General features: G+C 45.7%; 1 protein-coding gene and 1 long non-coding RNA gene across 2 annotated transcripts in view; both read right to left on the reverse strand.

Annotated features, from left to right (window-relative positions):
- LOC140418059 (uncharacterized) overlaps nt 1-19323 on the reverse strand; it is a 201338-nt gene that overhangs the window by 160395 nt on the left and 21620 nt on the right. The gene's annotated exons all lie outside the window — the stretch shown is intronic.
- LOC140422463 (uncharacterized) lies at nt 1001-3159 on the reverse strand. The gene is made up of 2 exons (XR_011947479.1): nt 2383-3159; nt 1001-2244 (listed from the first exon to the last, which is right to left on the reverse strand). It is a non-coding gene; the product is annotated as an uncharacterized lncRNA (long non-coding RNA).

The raw sequence follows: 19323 nt of genomic DNA on the forward strand, positions 1-19323 counted from the left end.
AGCCTGTTGACACACCAGCGAGTTCAAACTGGGGAGCTGCTGTTTACATGTTCTCTGTGTGGATAGTCACTCACTCATCCCACTTCCTGACACACCAGCGACTTCATGTTTGACTGCAGGGGTTGGGCTCTGCTGAGGGGAATATTCACTCTATCTGAGCCCCTCAGAATTACACACAACTCAATTCAATCTCCTCTCAGCCTCCTCTGTTCCAATGAGAACAACCCCAGCCTCTCCAATCTTTCCTCATAGTTAAAATTCTCCAACCTGGGTAACATCATCATAAATCCCCTCTGCAGCCGCTCTCGTGTGATCACATCCTTCCTGTAATGTGGTGACCAGAACGGTCCACAGTGCTCCGGCTGTGGTCTAACTGGTGTTTGATGCAGTTGCAGCATAATCTCCCTGTTCTTATATTCTCGGCCCACGGCTACCAAAGGAAACTTTCCCACCTGCCTTACTTTTTTTAAATATAAATGTAGAGTAACCAATTAATTTTTTCCAATTAAGGGGCAATTTATTGTGGCCAATCCATCTACCTTGCGCATCCTTGGGTTGTGGGAGCAAAACCCACGCAAACAAGGGTGAATTTCATTTCATTTTCATTTCATTTCATGTGCAAACTCCACATGGGCAGTGACCCAGAGCCGGGATCAAGCCTGGAACATCGGCGCTGTGAGGCAGCAATGCTAACCACTGTGCCATTGTGCTGCCCCCACCTGCCTTCCTCAGCATTGAAGAGAGAGAGAGAGGCAGCAGAGGGGGAGAGAGAGGCACCAAAGAGAAGAGAGGAGCACCAGAGACTGAGACAGGAGAGAGAGAGAACAGAGAGACAGAGGGCAAGAGAGGCAGCAGAGGGAGAGAGAGGCATCAGCGAGAGGAGCGCCAGAGACTGAGAGAGGCAGGAGAGAGAACGGAGAGGGGAGAGGAGAGAGAGAGAATGGGAGAGACCCTAGTCAGTAACAAAAATAAGAAATGAAATTGAGTTCAGACACCGATATGCATGAACTGACACCACTTTATTCACAGATTAACAGAGTAATCACTGTACTTGAATCAATGTTATTCACTTTTGGAATTGAATGACTTTAGGGTCAGATTAACTATATCACAATAACCCAGTATCAGATAGGTCTGATTAATACAGAACAGGGTTAAACCCAGTGTCCAATATTACAGGTCTCTGTGGCTGATGGACGCCTGGTTCCACTGTACAGCTGACAAACCCACAGCTTCAGTTAACTTGTCGACCCAGAGTCTGTTTATAAACCCTCATCACAGCATATTACCTGGTTAGCTATTGTATATATCATCATGGTCAGACAGCTCACACAAAGCTCAATCAGAAACTATGGTTCTTCTTTCTCCTGATTCCAGCTCCGACAAGGGGTCACAGCATCTCCAGCCCTCAGCTCTGTTACTGGGCTGTCATTGACATGAGCAACAGAGAGACAACAAGTTGCCAGAGGCTTAAATGGGAAGTTGAAACTTGTGACTCAAGACCAACTGTGTAAGATCTCTGAAAAGATCAGTAACTTCAAAAGATAAATTCTAAACCCAGTGAACAAACTAAAGAATCATAAGACAAAAACTTTGACTTTTACTGCAACATACAAACTAGAAGCAACAAAAGCTAAACACTATTTTTATAGGGAACGTATCCCTTAAACTATAAATAGAACGTTGCCCTTTCACTTTTATCACAATCAAAAATCACACTCCATGGTTTTGTCGCTGAAGTTGTCACTCAATTCTCCTGGAACCAGCCCAATGTGACTCTTCGTTCCTGTGTTTACTTCCATTCTGTTCCTTTGCCTGACTGGCAATCCTTAACCCCAGAAGTGTATTTTGCAGTGATGGTTCTCCTGATGATATTCAGGTCCTCATAAATAATAATAATTTTTATTGTCATAAATAGGCTTACATTAACACTGCAATGAAATTACCATGAAAAGCCCCTCGTCACCACATTCCGGCCCCTGTTTGGGTACACTGAGGGAGAATTCAGAATGTCCAAATTACCTAACAGCCTTTCGGTTCTTGTGGGAGGAAACCGGAGCACCCGGAGGAAATCCACGCAGACACGAGGAAAACGTGCAGACTCCACACAGCGACCCAAGCCGGGAATCGGCACCCTGGAGCTGTGAAGCAACAGTGCTAAGCACCATACCACCATGCTGCCCATAACCAAGTGACTCTTCCAAATCCTGAAGTCTTTTTTTCGGTAAATCATCATCTAATATCCTGTAAAACAAATGGAAATTAAGAACAGACAATTCTAGTTCCTATGAAACATTCTTTCTCTCTCATTCCTCAAAAGCTGTAATTCGCCATCCAACACACTCTCCCTCCATTCTCACTCTGCTGTATGTAATATTCAACCTCCCAATTCTCTAAAGGTGCTGATTCAGTCTGACTGACAGATCCATGCTCACTGCTTCCCGTCCTGGACAGAGGTCTGAAAATCTTCATGCAGGCTGCAAGACAGAAATATGTCTAGAATACTGAACTCAAAATGTGTGCAACATACAGACAAGATTCACTTCCTTTCTCTTCAGTTGCTGCAAGTCACCAATGTCCTCTCAGAATGAGAAAATGAATGGAAAGATAAAGTAGACTTGGAGCGGCTGCTGCCTCTTGTGGGGCATTCGAGAACGAGAGGTAATAGTCTTCGGATAAGAGGGAGCAAATTCAAAACAGAGTTGAGGAGAAACTGCTTCTTCAAAGGGCTGAGAATCTGTGGAATTCACTACCCCAGAGTGTGGTGGAGCTGGGACAGTGAGCACATTTAGGGAGGAGTTCGACAGATTTTTAATCGGGTTGAAGGGTTATGGAGAACTCTCAGGACGGTACAGATAAGGCCAGGATGAGATAAGCGATGATCAAATGGCAGAGCAGACTCGATGGGCCAAATGGCCTAATTCTGCTCCTATATCTCATGACTTTATGAAAGGGGAGACATTGATTTGCTCCCAGATGTTGCCCAGAGGAGGAAGTTTTAGTCTGGAACTCATTGTCCAACCGCCACATTGTGACATCACAAAGATGCTCGTCCTCTAAATCAGCCAATAGGAATAAATCCGTTCCGCATTTGAGTGCACTCGCCCCGCGCGCGGATACGGGAGCCCCGCCCCGGTCCATTTTTCCCCTCCCCTGCGCATCCTCGAGACAAGGGTTCCATGCAACCGGCTGACAGTTCCAGCGAACGATGATTCCCTCTCCCCCGACCCGGGACTGCGCATGTCTCAGGGAGAGGGGACTCTGCGCATGTGCAGAGGGAGCTCACCTCCGCTGAACTTACTGCTGAGTCGTGACCAATGGGAAGATTGGAAGACCGGAAGGACCCTGCTCCTCCGCCAATCAGAGCTCCCCCATTGTCAATGCGGAAGCTGGACATGGAGGTTTCTGCCGAGCAAAGCTGTTGTTCCTCCAACCCTGAGTGAGTTTGAGCTGCACACAGACTAAAACTTCTCCCTGTCTCCAACATATGTGAGGAAAACACTTCATTTTCTCCCCCTTTCCATTTCTTTTCTCATTCTGACCTTCAATTGGTCACTTGCAGCAACTGAAGGGAAAGGAAGTGAATCCAGGGAGGGTGCAGACTCTGCAAAGCTTGGCCCAGGTCTCTCTCTCTCTCTCTCTTAAAGACATTGACATCCTTTGCTCCCTCAGCTTGACACATTTATTTGTCTGGCTAAAAGGATGGTCTCTTTCCTAATGTTCATAATTAAAGGGCTGGTTTCTCCAGGAGATGGCTGACATTTAAGAGGTCAGTAAACAGGCCAAATCCAACCCAGCCAATTACTTCCCTATTGGAATACTCTCCATCATCAGCAAAGTGATGGAAGGAGTCATCAAAGGTCCTATTAAGTGGCACTTATTCTGCAATAACCTGCTCCTGGACGCTCAGTTTGGGTTCCACCAGGGTCACTCAGCTCCTGACCTCATTACAGCCTTGGTTCAAACTTGGACGAAAGAGCTAAATGCCAGAAGTGAGGTGAGGGTGACTCCCTTTGACATCAATGCAGCATTTGACCGAGTATGGCATCAAGGAGCCCCAGCTAAACTGGAGTCAATGGGAATCAGGGGCTAATTCTCCACTGGTTTGAGTCATACCTGGCACAAAGGAAGATGGTTGTGGTGATTGGGGGTCAATGATCTCCACTCCAGGACATCACTGCAGGAGTTCCTCAGGGCAGTATCCTAGGCCCAACCATCTTCAGCTGCTTCATCAATAATCTCCCTTCCATCATAAGGTGAGAAGTGATGATGTTTGCGGATGACTGCACAATGTTCGGCACCATTCTCAACTCCTCAGATAATGAAGCAGTCCATGTCCAAATTCAGTAAGACCTGGATAATATCCAGACTTGGGCTGATAAGTGGCAAGTTACATTCGCACCACACAAGTGCCAGGCAATGACCATCTCCGACAAGAGAGGATCTAACCAGCACCTCTTGACATTCAGTAGCATTCCCATCACTGAAACCCGCACAACCAACGTCCTGGGGGTTACCATTGATCAGAAACTGAACTGGACTAGCCATATTAATACTGTATCTACCAGGGCAGATCAAGGGCTGGGAATCCTACGGCGAGTAACATGCCTCCTGATGCCCCAAAGCCTGCCCACCAGACATCTACAAGCACAAGTCAGGAGTGTAATGGAATACGCTCCACTTTGCTGGATGTGTGCAGCTCCAACAACACGCAAGAAGCTCGGCACTATCCAGGACAAAGCAGCCTGATTGATGCGTCGCCTTCCAAAAACATTCAAACCTTCCGCCGCCGACAAACAATAGCAGCTATGTATACCATCTACAAGATACACTGCATTAACTCATAAAGGTTCCTCAGACAGCACCTTCCAAACCCACAACCACTACCATCTAGAAGGACAAGAGCAGCAGATACCTGGGAACCCCACCACCTGGAGGTTCTCCTCCAAGTTACTCACCACCTTGTCTTGGAAATATATTGTCATTCCTTCACTGTCCCTGAGGCAACATCCTGGAATTCCTTCTGTAACAGCACAGGGGATGTAGGGCAGCATGGTGGAGCAGTGGTTAGCGCTGCTGCCTCACGGCACCGAGGTCCCAGACTCAATCCCGGCTCTGGGTCACTGTCTTGTGGAGTTTGCACATTCTCCCACAACTCAAAGATGTGCAGAGTAGGTGGTTTGGCCACACTAAATTGCCCCTTAATTGTAAAAAATGAATTGGGTACTCAAAATTTATAAAAGACAAATGAAAAAAAAAACAGCACAGGGGATGTACCTACACCTCAAGGACTGCAGCAGTTCAAGAAGGCAACTCGACACTACTTCGCAAGGCCAACGAGGGATGGGGAACAAATGAGATGAAATGAAAATTGCTTATTGTCACAAGTAGGCTTCAAATGAAGTTACTGTGAAAAGCCCCAAGTCACCACATTCCGGCGCCTGTTCGGGGAGGCTGGTACGGGATGCTGGCCTAACCAGCATTGTGCACATCCCGCAAATTAATTTTAAAAAATTTAATATCGGACAGAGATATGTCTAGTGTTGTTATATGGTATGTATTATATATATTCTTGATGGTTCTGTAATAAAATACATTTATTATTATTTCTAGTTTTGTAATATAGTACTGTACCCACATAATATATTTCCAATCATACAGTCATTGCAGCACTGACGGAATCCATTTGGCAACTCAAGTCAATGCTGACTCTCTGGACAGCAATCCACTCAATCCCATTCCTGCTCGATATCCCTGTTCCCCTGCAAGCTTATTTTCTTCAAGTGACCATCCTATTTTATTTTAGATTATACATCTGGACTTCCACAACCCTTGTGGGCAGTGAGTTCCCTGTCATGACCACTCCATGACTAAATAAAATTCTTCCTCAGAATTCCCTATCTCTAATCAGTAAATGTACTTCTATGGAGATTCTCTACTCTTGTACAGGTTTTAGTGAGTTTAGATTTGTTGATCAGCACCTTCAGGAACATTGTGAGGGAAAGTAAGTGAATACAGTCTGTATATTACACACATTTTTCATCCAGTAATATAGACATATACCTGTCTGGCAGCCTGCATGAAGATTTTCAGGTCTCTGTGTCCAGGACAGGAAGCAGTGAGCTTGGAATTGTCAATCAGCCTGAATCAGCACCTTCAGGAGAATTGGGAGGGTGAATATTAGATACAGCAGAGTGAGAATGGGGGGAGAGTGTGTAGGATTGAGATTTAGAGCATTTCAGGGAAAGAGAGAGGAAAAAATGTTCGATAGAAACTAGAATTGTCTGTTCTGAGTTTCTATCCTGTACTGACAATGATTACTATTGTAAAATCTGTTTACAGGAAGTTCGAACGAGAGGGGTTTGAGGCCGATATCTCAAACTAAATATCTCGTCAAGAACTGACTGAGTCACTCAATTCTTGGGAACCGGAGATCATTGGCCTTTGAATCTAGAAGGAAAAATGTTTGTATCATCTGTCTGCTTCAAGAGATTTTAAACATCAGTGTGTCTGGAAAAGCACTGAGACAGACACACACACCCGTGTGAGACTGTTACAGAGCACTGACTGTGGAAAGAGCTTTAACCAGTGACACAGCCTGAAAAAATACTCCATCATTCACAGCAGGGAGAGACTGTATAGGTGTTCTGTGTGTAGACGAGGCTTCAACTGATCGTCCAACGCGATGAGACGCAAAATAACCCGGACCATGGAGAAACCATGGAAATGTGAGGATTGTGGGATGGGATTCACAGCCCTGTGTGAGCTGGCAAGGCATCAACGCAGTCACACTGGAGAGAGGCCTTGCACCTGCTCTCAGTGTGAAAAGGGATTCAGTGACATTGGCAACCTGCGGAGACACGAACGGGTTCACACTGGGGAGAGGCCATTCACCGGCTCTGACTGTGGGAAGGGATTTACTCAGTTATCCAGCCTGCAGAGACACCAGAGAGTTCACACTGGAGAGAGGCCTTTCACCTGCTCTCAGTGTGAAAAGGGATTCACTGACATTGGCAACCTGCGGAAACATGAACGAATTCACGCTGGGGAGAGGTCTTTCACCTGCTTTCAGTGTGAAAAGGGATTCACTGACATTGTCAACCTGCGGAGACACGAACGAGTTCACACTGGAGAGAGGCCGTTCACCTGCTCTGACTGTGGGAAGGGATTCATTCAGTTAGCCCACCTGCAGAGACACCGGAGAGTTCACACCGGGGAGAGGCCATTGATCTGCACTGTGCGTGATAAGGGATTCACTCGGTTACCCCACCTGCAGAACCATCAGCGAGTTCACACCGGTGTTATGGGCGAGGTGTTTTCAGAACCCCAAAATGTATCATGGAGTTCAACCAACCTCTTCCTTTAAAGGATTTGTTGCTTTTCCTAGCACACGGCTTTTTCCCTCGGTGTGGGATTACAATTATGGACATGTGGGTTTTTAAACACAAAACACTGTTTATTCCATGAACTCAACTTAACATCTTAAATAAACATTGGACCTCTTAACACCCCTTACTTCTAAGATAACTCAGAAAATATTGCAACAGTAAATAATTCCTTAAAATGTTCCTTCAAACTTCCAAGAGACTTAACACCTTTAAACAAAATCACATCAGGTTAAAGGCTTCACTATCATAAGTTTAAATCACCCAAATGATCCAGAGATAGTCTTTCATTGCAGAGATCCAGCTCACTGCAAAACACAGACACACACCCAACTCTTTTCAAAACTGAAACTAAAAACCTGCAAAACTAAACTGCAAAATGGCTGACCTGACCTCAGCCCCACCCACTCTCTGACATCACTGTTTTCTTAAAGGTACATTGCTTAAACATCCATGTCTTAAAAGTACTCTCACATGACACCTCTCCCCAAGAAAAAAAACCCCCATCAACTTCAAGATGGTTTCATTTTTCACTTTTGCACCATCCCACTAAGAAATGTACACAGTAAATATACATTTTCATTTAAAGAAAACAACACACTCAGACAGGTGTAATAATATCGTCCATTTTTCTTTGTTCTTCTTCCTCCAACCGAAAACCTTCTCGATTGACAGTCTCTTTGAACTAAGTCTCTGCACGATCCATCCATTCCTCTACTCCTTGGCATTTCCCTTCAGAATCAGATACTTTAGTTCAATCTGACCACAGAGTCTCTTGCAATTCTCCAATACAGGAACATTGGTGATCACAGCTTTCAGGCAGTCAAATGCCTGTTGAAAGTCCGCTGTCCATTGAAATTTTTTACGTTTCTTCAGCAATTACATCAGTGGAGTATTCACGCCACAAAACTTTTGCACAGCTGTTCAATCAAATCCACTCATGCTAGGAAATCGCATTATTTCCCTCCGTCTTGAGGGTATCGGAAACTCCGCAAGGAAAATGATTCGGGCTTCTCCAAATTCACTTTCGGCTAGGTTCATCACCAAACCCGCCTCCTGAAGTCGAACGAAGAACTCCATACGATGTTTTAAATGTTCTTTCAATGTCTGGAAGTTGGAAATAAAAGCAGATTGTCCCACTTTCTCAATGCAATCCTTCAAACGTGGGATAGGATAAGAGTCCGTTCTTGTAACTGCATTCATCTTTCTATAGTCCACACACAACTATTGGGTACCTTCTGGTTTGGTACCATCACTATGGCTGCAACCCACTTCAATTATGCCATTCTTCAGCATACTCTCAATCTCTCTGTTAACCTGTGCCAATTTTAAAGGATTAAGTCTATATGGATGTTGTTTGATAGGAACAGCATTTCCCACATCTACATTATGTATAGCCATTTTAGTACTTCCCAATTTATCTCTACAAACTTGCCCATGTGATATCAATAACTCTTTCAGGTCAGTTTGTTTTTCCTCTGGAAGGTAACTTAACAATTCATCCCAATTTTTAAGAACATCCTCATTTTCCAATATAATTTCAGGTATGTCAAATTCACAGTCATCTGGATTTGGTTTGTCACTTTGAGTTAGAATCATTAAAACCTCCTTCTTCTCTCCTTCCCTTTCAAAGTACCTTTTAAGCATATTCACATGACACACTCGGTGAGTCTTCCTTCTATCTGGTGTTTTTACCACATAATTCACCTCACTTAATTTCCTTTCAATCTGATACAGTCCACAAAACCTAGCTTTTAAAGGCTCCCCTACCACTGGTAACAACACTAAAACTTTATCCCCATTGGCAAAACTACGAACTTTGGATTTCTTGTCCGCTACCTGTTTCATCACATTTTGTGCAACTTTCAAATGTTGTCTAGCCAATTCACCTGCTCTATTTAATCGTTCCCTAAAATTTGACACATAACCCAATAGTGTAATTTCCGATTTCTCACCCACCAATTTTTCCTTAATCAATTTAAGTGGTCCTCTTACCTCATGACCAAAAATTAGTTCAAAAGGACTACATTTGGTAGATTCATTAGGTGCATCCCTAATTGCAAACAATACGAATGGGATTCCTTTATCCAAATCCTCTGGATAATCTTGACAATATGCCCTCAACATTGTCTTTAATGTCTGATGCCACCTTTCTAATGCTCCCTGCGATTCTGGATGGTACGCAGTTGATTTAAATTGTTTTATTCCTAAGCTATCCATAACTTCTTTGAATAACTTTGAAGTAAAATTCGTTCCTTGATCCGATTGAATTTCTGTGGGTAGTCCATATCTGGTAAAGAATTGAAGTAACTCCTCCACAATCCTTTTCACTGTAATATTACGTACTGGAATGGCCTCTGGAAACCTATTAGACACATCCATTACAGTCAAAAGATATTGATTCCCACTTTTTGTTTCAGGAAGCGGTCCTACACAATCGATTAGGACCCTTGTAAAAGGTTCCTCAAATGCTGGAATGGGTATTAAGGGCACAGGTTTTATCACTGTTTGAGGTTTCCCTATCACTTGACATGTGTGACATGATTGACAAAATTTAACTACACCTTTATGTAGTCCAGGCCAATAAAAATGTTTCTGGATTTTAGCTTGAGTTTTCCTTATTCCCAAATGACCGCCCACTGGTACCTCATGTGCAACTCGCAACACCTCCTTTCTACACCCTACTGGCAATACCACTTGATGAACTTCTGCCCACTTTGCATCCGCCTGCATATGTACAGGTCTCCATTTTCTCATCAAGACATCATTTTTACGGTAATAACACTCTGATATACCCTCAGATTCCCCTTCCGTATATGCCTCCTGATATATCCGTTTTATTTCTATGTCTTTCTGTTGTAACTCGGCCAATTTTCCTGAACTAAAAATATCCGCCTCATCCTCCACCTGTTCTTGTTTTTTTTCAACCATCTGATCAAAAATCGTTTTGATAATTGCATTTCAACTTCATCTTCACTCCTCTTGTCTTAACCTGTGACTTTGCGACCTTGTTACCACACAATCAGGAAAAATCCCAGGATATTCGTGCTTAAACAGTTCAGTTGTCTGATTTTTCACTGGCTTATCAACCACAGTAGGCATCACTCCTACCTGCGATCCAGCTATATCATTATCCAAGATAAACTATTCCTGGACAAGATAGTTTATCTATTACTCCTACTACCACTTCACCACTCTTCACTGGACTTTCCAACCTTACCTTATATAATGGAACGCTACTCCTCTCACCCTGAATTCCACATATCACCACCTTTTCTGGCAACATTCTTCCCAAACTACATAATTCCTCATCTCTTACCATTAAAGATTGACTAGCCCCTGTATTTCTTAAAATTGTGACTTCTTTACCTGCTCCTCCTGATACACATGAGTAAACTTTACCCACACAAGTAAATTCTTTAAATACATCTGGCACCTTCTTAAAATTACTTCTTGAACAGGCTGTACAATCGTTTGCACCTCTTTCGTTTCCCTTTACCACTCTAACAAACCCCACTGTCTTATCCTGTTTTACCACATCAGCCTTCCCAGTGCTTTTCTTCAACCACCAACACTGTGACTTTACATGGCCTTGTTTAACACAGTGAAAACATTTGAAACTTTTTCTTTCTTTTCCACCCTCCTGGATTTCTTTTTAAATCTGAGGTACACTCTCTTTATTGTCTCCCATCAGATCACCTTTACCTTTACCACTTGAGTATTTCTCATGTCCCCAGTTTCTATCCCTCACCGTCTGAAACTGATGTCGGAAACCAGTCTTTGATTTATAAACTAATTCATAATCATCTGCCATTTCCGCTGCTAATCTCGCAGTTTTAACCCTCTGTTCTCCCACATGAGTTCTCACTACATCAGGAATTGAATTTTTAAACTCCTCCAAAAGTATAATTTCTCTGAGAGCTTCATACGTTTGGTCTATTTTCAAAGCCCTTATCCACCTATCAAAATTACTCTGTTTGATCCTTTCAAACTCCATGTATGTTTGACCAAATTCTTTCCTTAAATTTCTAAACCTTTGTCTGTAGGCTTCAGGCACTAGCTCATATGCACTTAAGATGGATTTCTTCACCTCCTCATATGTTCTAGATACCTCCTCTGGTAATGATGCAAACACTTCACTAGCTCTACCCACCACCTTTGTTTGAATCAGTAACACCCACAGGTCCTGTGGCCATTTCATTTGTTTAGCTACCTTCTCTTTTTTTTTCCAATATATTTATTAAAGTTCTTTAACACAATTTTTCTCCCTTACAAACAATAAACCCCCCCTCCCCCCCCCGCCCCCCCCCCGTAACAAAAAAAAACAAGAAATCGCGCAGAGCAAGATATATACATGGCAAAATGATATATTTACACAGCTTTGTACACTGGCCCTCACCCGTACGTGCCAGTTTCCCCAACCCTTCATGTTATCTCTTGCTCATCCACCCTCTCAGGCAGTCCCCCCTTCCCCCCCCTCCCCACCTCCCAGGACGTCCCCTCCACGCCCCCCCCTCCCAAGGTTGCTGCTGCTGCTGACCGACCTTCCGAGATAGTCTAGGAACGGTTGCCACCGCCTGTAGAACCGCTGCGCAGACCCTCTCAAGGCGAACTTAATCCTCTCCAACTTTATGAACCCAGCCATATCATTTATCCAGGCCTCCAGGCTGGGGGCTTCACCTCCTTCCACATTAACAAGATCCTTCGCCGGGCTACTAGGGAGGCAAAGGCCAGAATGCCGGCCTCTTTCACCTCCTGCACTCCCGGTTCGTCCACTACTCCAAATATTGCTAGCCCCCAGCTTGGCTTGACCCGGACTTTCACCACCTGAGATATTGCTCCCGCCACTCCTCTCCAGAACCCCTCCAGTGCCGGGCATGACCAAAACACATGGACATGGTTCACCGGGCTCCCTGAGCACCTTCCACCTCTGTCCTCTACCCCAAAGAAGCTACTCAACCTCGCCCCCATCAAGTGCGCTCTGTGGACCACCTTAAATTGTATCAGGCTGAGCCTGGCACACAAGGAGGAGGAATTAACCCTACCTAGGGCATCAGCCCACAGACCTTCCTCGATCTCCTCCCCCAGCTCCTCTTCCCATTTACCCTTCAACTCTTCTACCAGTGCTTCCCCCTCTTCTTTCAACTCCTGGTGTATTTCCGACACCTTGCCCTCCCCGGCCCATACACCCGAGATCACCCTATCTTGAACTTCTTGTGCCGTGAGCAATGGGAATTCCCTCCCCTGTCGCCTCACAAAAGCCCTCACCTGCATATATCTAAAGGCATTTCCCGGGGGTAACTCGAACTTCTCCTCAGTGCCCCTAGGCTCGCAAACGTCCTGTCGATGAACAGGTCCCACATTCTTCCAATCCCCGCCCGATGCCAGCTCTGGAACCCCCCGTCCATCTTCCCCGGGACAAACCGGTGGTTACCCCTGATCGGGGACCACACCAATGCTCCCATTGCACCCCGGTACCGTCTCCACTGGCCCCAGATCCTTAGCGTTGCCGCCACCACCGGGCTCGTGGTATACTTTGTCGGCGACAGCGGCAGCGGTGCCGTCACCAACGCCCCCAGGCTCGTTTCTTTACAGGACGCCATCTCCATCCTCTTCCATGCCGCCCCCTCTCCCTCCATAACCCACTTGCGGATCATCACCACATTTGCTGCCCAGTAGTAGCTCCCCAGATTTGGCAGCGCCAACCCTCCTCGGTCACTACTGCGTTCCAGGAACCCTCTCCTTACTCTCGGGGTCTTATTCGCCCGCACAAACCCCATAATACTCCTGCCTACTCTCTTAAAAAAGGCCTTAGTGATCACGATGGGAAGGCACTGAAACACAAACAGAAACCTCGGAAGGACCACCATTTTGACCGACTGCACTCTACCCGCCAGCGAGAGCGGTAACATGTCCCATCTTTTGAAATCCTCCTCCATTTGCTCCACCAACCTCATCAGATTCAGTTTATGTAGAGTCCCCCAACTCCTGGCTATCTGGATCCCCAGATACCGAAAGCTCCCCTCCGCCCTCCTCAGCGGTAGGTCCCCTATCCCTCTTTGGTTAGCTACCTTCTCAAATGAAATAAAAAAGGCTTCCACTTCCTTCTTGTCAAACCTTGGCAATGCTTGGACATATTTAAATAGATTCCCACCAAGCCTTCGACTATGATGCTCTTTCTCACTATCTTCATCATTATCATCCAACTGTACGTTTCCCTTTACGTCTGCCAATTTTAACTGATTGTCATGTTTCATGGCCATTTTCTGAAGTTCAAACTCCCTCTCTTTATCTTTTTCCCTGATCTGTATCTCCCTTTCTCTTTGTTCTGCTAGGGCTATTCTTTCTTTTCTCCTTTCTTCTCTCTCCTTTTCATTTTCCTCTCTCTCTCTTTCTCTTTCTTTTTCCTCTCTCTCACTCTCGTATTCCAGCCGCTTTAATTCTTTCTGATGTTCCATTTGTTTAATTTGCAACTGAATTTTTGCCATTTCCAATGAGTCAAACTCTATCTCAGGCAACTTTAAATGCTTAACCACCGCCATAATTACCTCATCTTTTCGCATTTTGTCAGGTAATGTTAACTGCAATGTTCTTGCCAAATCTAACAGTCTGCTTTTCGTTTCTGTCCGTAAAGTACTACGTGTGACATTCTCCACCCCCAAAAACTTCTGAGCCTCTGAAAGAGCCATTGTTCACAACACACTCCCCACTTAAACTAAAATACCACACCGGAAATAGAACAATCCTTCACTGTCTTTAAGTTCACAAAAGCCAATCCAATAGTTAGACTTTTATCCCCCTCAAGCCCCCAATTGTTAAGGGCGAGGCGTTTTCAGAACCCCAAAATGTATCATGGAGTTCAACCAACCTCTCCCTTTAATGGATTTGTTGCTTTTCCTAGCACACGGCTTTTTCCCTGGGTGTGGGATTACAATTATGGACACGTGGGTTTTTAAACACAAAACACTGTTTATTCCATGAACTCAACTTAACATCTTCAATAAACATTGGATCTCTTAACACCCCTTACTTCAAAGATAACTCAGAAAATATTGCAACAGTAAATAATTCCTTAAAATGTTCCTTCAAATTCCAAGAGACTTAACTTCCAAGTGACTTAACACCTTTAAACAAAATCACATCAGGTTAAAGGCTTCACTATCATAAGTTTAAATCACCCAAATGATCCAGAGATAGTCTTTCATTGCAGAGATCCAGCTCACTGCAAAGCACAGACACACACACAGCTCTTTTCAAAACTGAAATTAAAATCCTGCAAAATGGCTGACCTGACCTCAGCCCCACCCACTCTCTGACATCACTGTTTTCTTAAAGGTACATTGCTTAAACATCCATGTCTTCAAAGTACTCTCACATGACACCGGGGAGAAGCCGTTCATCTGCACAGTGTGTGATATGGGATTCACTGAATTATCCAGCCTGCTGAAACACAATGTCACTCACACCAAGAGCAGGCGCTTTAAATGCTCTGACTGAAGGAGGGATTTCAAAAGCTCCCAGCTACTGATGTCCCACCAGCGTGTTCACTCTGAGGAGAGACCTTTCAGCTGCTCTCACTGCACAAACAGGTTTAGAACCTCATCCAACCTGATGAAACACGAGCGAGGCCACACTGGGGAGCGCCCGTTCACCTCTCCGACTGGGAAAAGATTCACTCGGTCATCACTTGCTTCGCCACAATGTCACTCACACCAATTTTTTTTTTTAACAAACAATTTTATTGAGGTATTTTAGGCATATATGAAAATTGACATTGTACAGTACAAACAAAAAAAGAAGTCAAGACACAAATTACACATTAAACCAATTGCAAACCACAGCTCTGTTCATGCACAGACCTGCCTCAATATCCCCCTACTCTACTCTACCCCCCCCCCCCCTGCTGACGCTTATTCCTCTGCGAAGAAGTCAATAAATGGCTGCCACATTTGGGCGAACCCTAGTAGCGAACCTCTCAAGGCGAACTTGACTTTCTCTAGGTCAAGAAAGCTCACCATGTCTGATAGCCATACCTCAGCCCTCAGGGGCTTTGAATCCCTCCATGCTAACAGTATTCGTCGCCGGGCTACCAGGAAGCAAAGGCCAGAATATCGGCCTCCCTCTCTTCCTGGACTCCCGGGTCCTCTGAAACCCCAAAGATTACCACCTCCAGGCTCATTACCACCCCAGTTTTCAATACCCGGGACATAACATCTGCGAATCCCTGCCAATACCCACTGAGTTTAGGGCACGACCAGAACATGTGTACATGGTTAGCTGGCCCTCTGGCGCATCTAGCACACTTGTCCTCCAGCCCGAAGAATCTGCTCATCCGTGCCACCGTCATGTGGGCCTAGTGCACGACCTTAAACTGGATCAGGCTGAGCCTGGCGCATGTTGCGGTCGTGTTTACTGTGCTCAGGGCTTCTGCCCAAATACCGTCCTCCAGCTGCCCCCCAAGCTCCTCCTCCCACTTTCACTTCAGGTCCTCGGTCTGCGTATCCTCAGCTCCCATTAGCTCCTTGTAGATGTCTGAAACTCTACCCTCTTCCACCTCTCCCCTAGAAATTACCCTGTCCTGCCTCCCCTTCGGTGGGAGACGTGGGAAAGACGGCACCAGTCTGCGTACAAAATCCCTCACCTTCAAATATCTAAAGTCGTTCCCTCTCGTCCGCCTAAACTTCTCCTCCAGCGCCCTCATGGTCGGAAAGCTCCCTTCCAGGAACAGATCCCCCATCCTCACAATCCCCGCCCTCCTCCACAGTCGGTACCCCCCCCTGTCCATGGTCCCCGGGGCAAATCGGTGGTTACCGCAGATTGGGGTCCACACCGATGCTCTTACCTCCCCTACATGCCTCCTCCACTGGCCCCAGATCCGAAGAGCCGCCACCACTATCGGGCTGGTGGAGTACTGTGCTGGCGAAAGCGGCAGAGGCGCCATGACCAGGGCTGCTAAGCTAGTGCCCCTGCACGAAGCAGCCTCCATCCGCTCCCAAACAAACTCCGCACCCACCATCCATTTCCTTATCATCGCTATGTTGGCTGCCCAGTAATAGTTGCTGAAGTTCGGCAACGCCAGCCCCCCTTCTCTGTTCCTTTCAAGCATCACCCTCTTCACCCGCGGGGACGTCCCTGCCCATACAAATCCAAGAATAATTTTATTCAGCCTCTTAAAGAAGGACCGCGGGATAAAGATCGGGAGACACTGAAAAACAAATGAACCGCGGGAGAATCATCCTCACCATCCCCGCCAATGACAGTGGGAGCGCATCCCACCTCCGGACCTCCTCCCTCACTCTTTCCACCAATCGGGACAGGTTGAGCCTATGCAACTGCCCCAGTCCCATGCCACCTGAATCCCCAAATATCGGAAACTCTCCCCCAACAGCCTGAACGGCAACCCCTTCAGCCTACTCTCCTGCACGCTCGCCTGAATTACAAACAATTTGCTCTTTGCCATGTTCAGTTTGTATCCGGAGAACCGGCCAAATTCCCTCAGGGTTGACATAATACCATTGATCCCCACCATTGGGTCCGATGCATATAACAGCAGATCATCCGCGTATAATGAGACGAAGATCCCCCCCCCCCCCCCCCCGGGACCAGCCCTTTCCAATTGCTAGAAGCTGTCAGTGCAATTGCCAGTGGCTCTATGGCAGCGCAAACAGCAGTGGGGAGAGAGGGCAGCCCTGTCTTGTCCCATGGTGCAGTCTACAGTAGAACATAGAACATTACAGCGCAGTACAGGCCCTTCGGCCCTCGATGTTGCGCCGACCTGTGAAACCACTCTAAAGCCCATCTACACTATTCCCTTATCGTCCATATGTCTATCCAATGACCATTTGAATGCCCTTAGTGTTGGCGAGTCCACTACTGTTGCAGGCAGGGCATTCCATGCCCTTACTACTCTCTGAGTAAAGAACCTACCTCTGACATCTGTCCTATATCTATCTCCCCTCAATTTAAAGCTATGACCCCTCGTGCTAGACATCACCATCCAAGGAAAAAGGCTCTCACTGTCCACCCTATCCAATCCTCTGATCATCTTGTATGCCTCAATTAAGTCATCTCTTAACCTTCTTCTCTCTAACGAAAACAGCCTCAAGTCCCTCAGCCTTCCCTCATAAGATCTTTCCTCCATACCAGGCAACATTCTGGTAAATCTCCTCTGCACCCTTTCCAATGCTTCCACATCCTTCCTATAATGCGGCGACCAGAATTGCACGCAATACTCCAAATGTGGCCGCACCAGAATTTTGTACAGCTGCAACATGACCTCATGGCTCCAAAACTCAATCCCTCAACCAATAAAAGCTAACATACCGTACACCTTCTTAACAACCCTCTCAACCTGGGTGGCAACTTTCAGGGATCTGTGTACATGGACACCGAGATCTCTCTGCTCATCCACACTGCCAAGAATCTTACCATTAGCCCAGTACTCTGTCTTCCTGTTATTCCTTCCAAAATGAATCACCTCACACTTTTCTGCATGAAACTCCATTTGCCACCTCTCAGCCCAGCGCTGCAGCTTATCTATGTCCCTCTGTAACTTGTAACATCCTTCCGCACTGTCCACAACTCCACCGACTTTAGTGTCATCTGCAAATTTACTCAGCCATCCTTCTACTCCCTCCTCCAGGTCATTTATAAAAATGACAAACAGCAGTGGCCCCAAAACAGATCCTTGTGGTACTCCACTAGTAACTGGACTCCAGTCTGAACATTTCCATCAACCATCACCCTTTGTCTTCTTCCAGCTAGCCAATTTCTGATCCAAACTACTAAATCACCCTGAATCCCATGCCTCCGTATTTTCTTCAGTAGCCTACCGTGGGGAACCTTATCAAATGCTTTACTGAAATCCAGATACACCACATCAACTGCTTTACCCTCATCCACCTGTTTGGTCACCTTCTCAAAGAACTCAATAAGGTTTGTGAGGCATGACCTACCCTTCACAAAACCGTGTTGACTATCTCTAATCAAATTATTCCTTTCCAGATGATTATACATCCTATCTCTTATAAACATTTCCAAGATTTATCCCACAACAGAAGTAAGGCTCACTGGTCTATAGTTACCGGGGTTGTCTCTACTCCCCTTCTTGAACAAGAGGACAACATTTGCTATCCTCCAGTCTTCTGGCACTATTCCTGTAGACAAAGTTGACTTAAAGATCAAAGCCAAAGGCTCAGCAATCTCCTCCCTAGCTTCCCAGAGAATCCTAGGATAAATCCCATCTGGCCCAGGGGACTTATCTATTTTCAACTTTCCAGAATTGCGAACACCTCCTCCTTATGAACCTCAAGCCCTTCTAGTCTAGTAGCCTGAATCTCAGTATTCTCCTCGACAACATTGTCTTTTTCCTGTGTGAATACTGATGAAAAATATTCATTTAGCACCTCTCCTATCTCCTCGGACTCCAAGCACAACTTCCCACTACTGTCCTTGACTGGCCCTACTCTTACCCTAGTCATTCGTTTTTTCCTGACATATCTATAGAAAGCTTTAGGGTTATCCTTGATCCTACCTGCCAAAGACTTCTCATGTCCCCTCCTGGCTCTTCTTAGCTCTCTCTTTTGGTCATTCCTAGCTAACTTGTAACTCTCGAGCGCCCTAACTGAACCTTCATGTCTCATCTTTACATAAGCCTCCTTCTTCCTCTTGACAAGTGCTCCACATTTCCATTGTGCCCATCCCCTGCAGTTTTCCTCTCCATCCGATGCATCCTAAGTCATGCCTCATCGCATCATAATTGCCTTTCCCCCAGATATAACTCTTGCTCTGCGGTATATACCTATCCCTTTCCATCACTAAAGTAAACGTAATCAAATTGTGGCCACAATCACCAAAGTGCTCACCTACCTCCAAATCTAGCGCCTGTCCTGGTTCATTACCCAGTACCAAATCCAATATGGCCTCGCCTCTTGTTGGG

The sequence above is a fragment of the Scyliorhinus torazame genome, chromosome 5, assembly GCF_047496885.1.
Source record: "Scyliorhinus torazame isolate Kashiwa2021f chromosome 5, sScyTor2.1, whole genome shotgun sequence".
Classification (NCBI taxonomy): domain Eukaryota; kingdom Metazoa; phylum Chordata; class Chondrichthyes; order Carcharhiniformes; family Scyliorhinidae; genus Scyliorhinus; species Scyliorhinus torazame.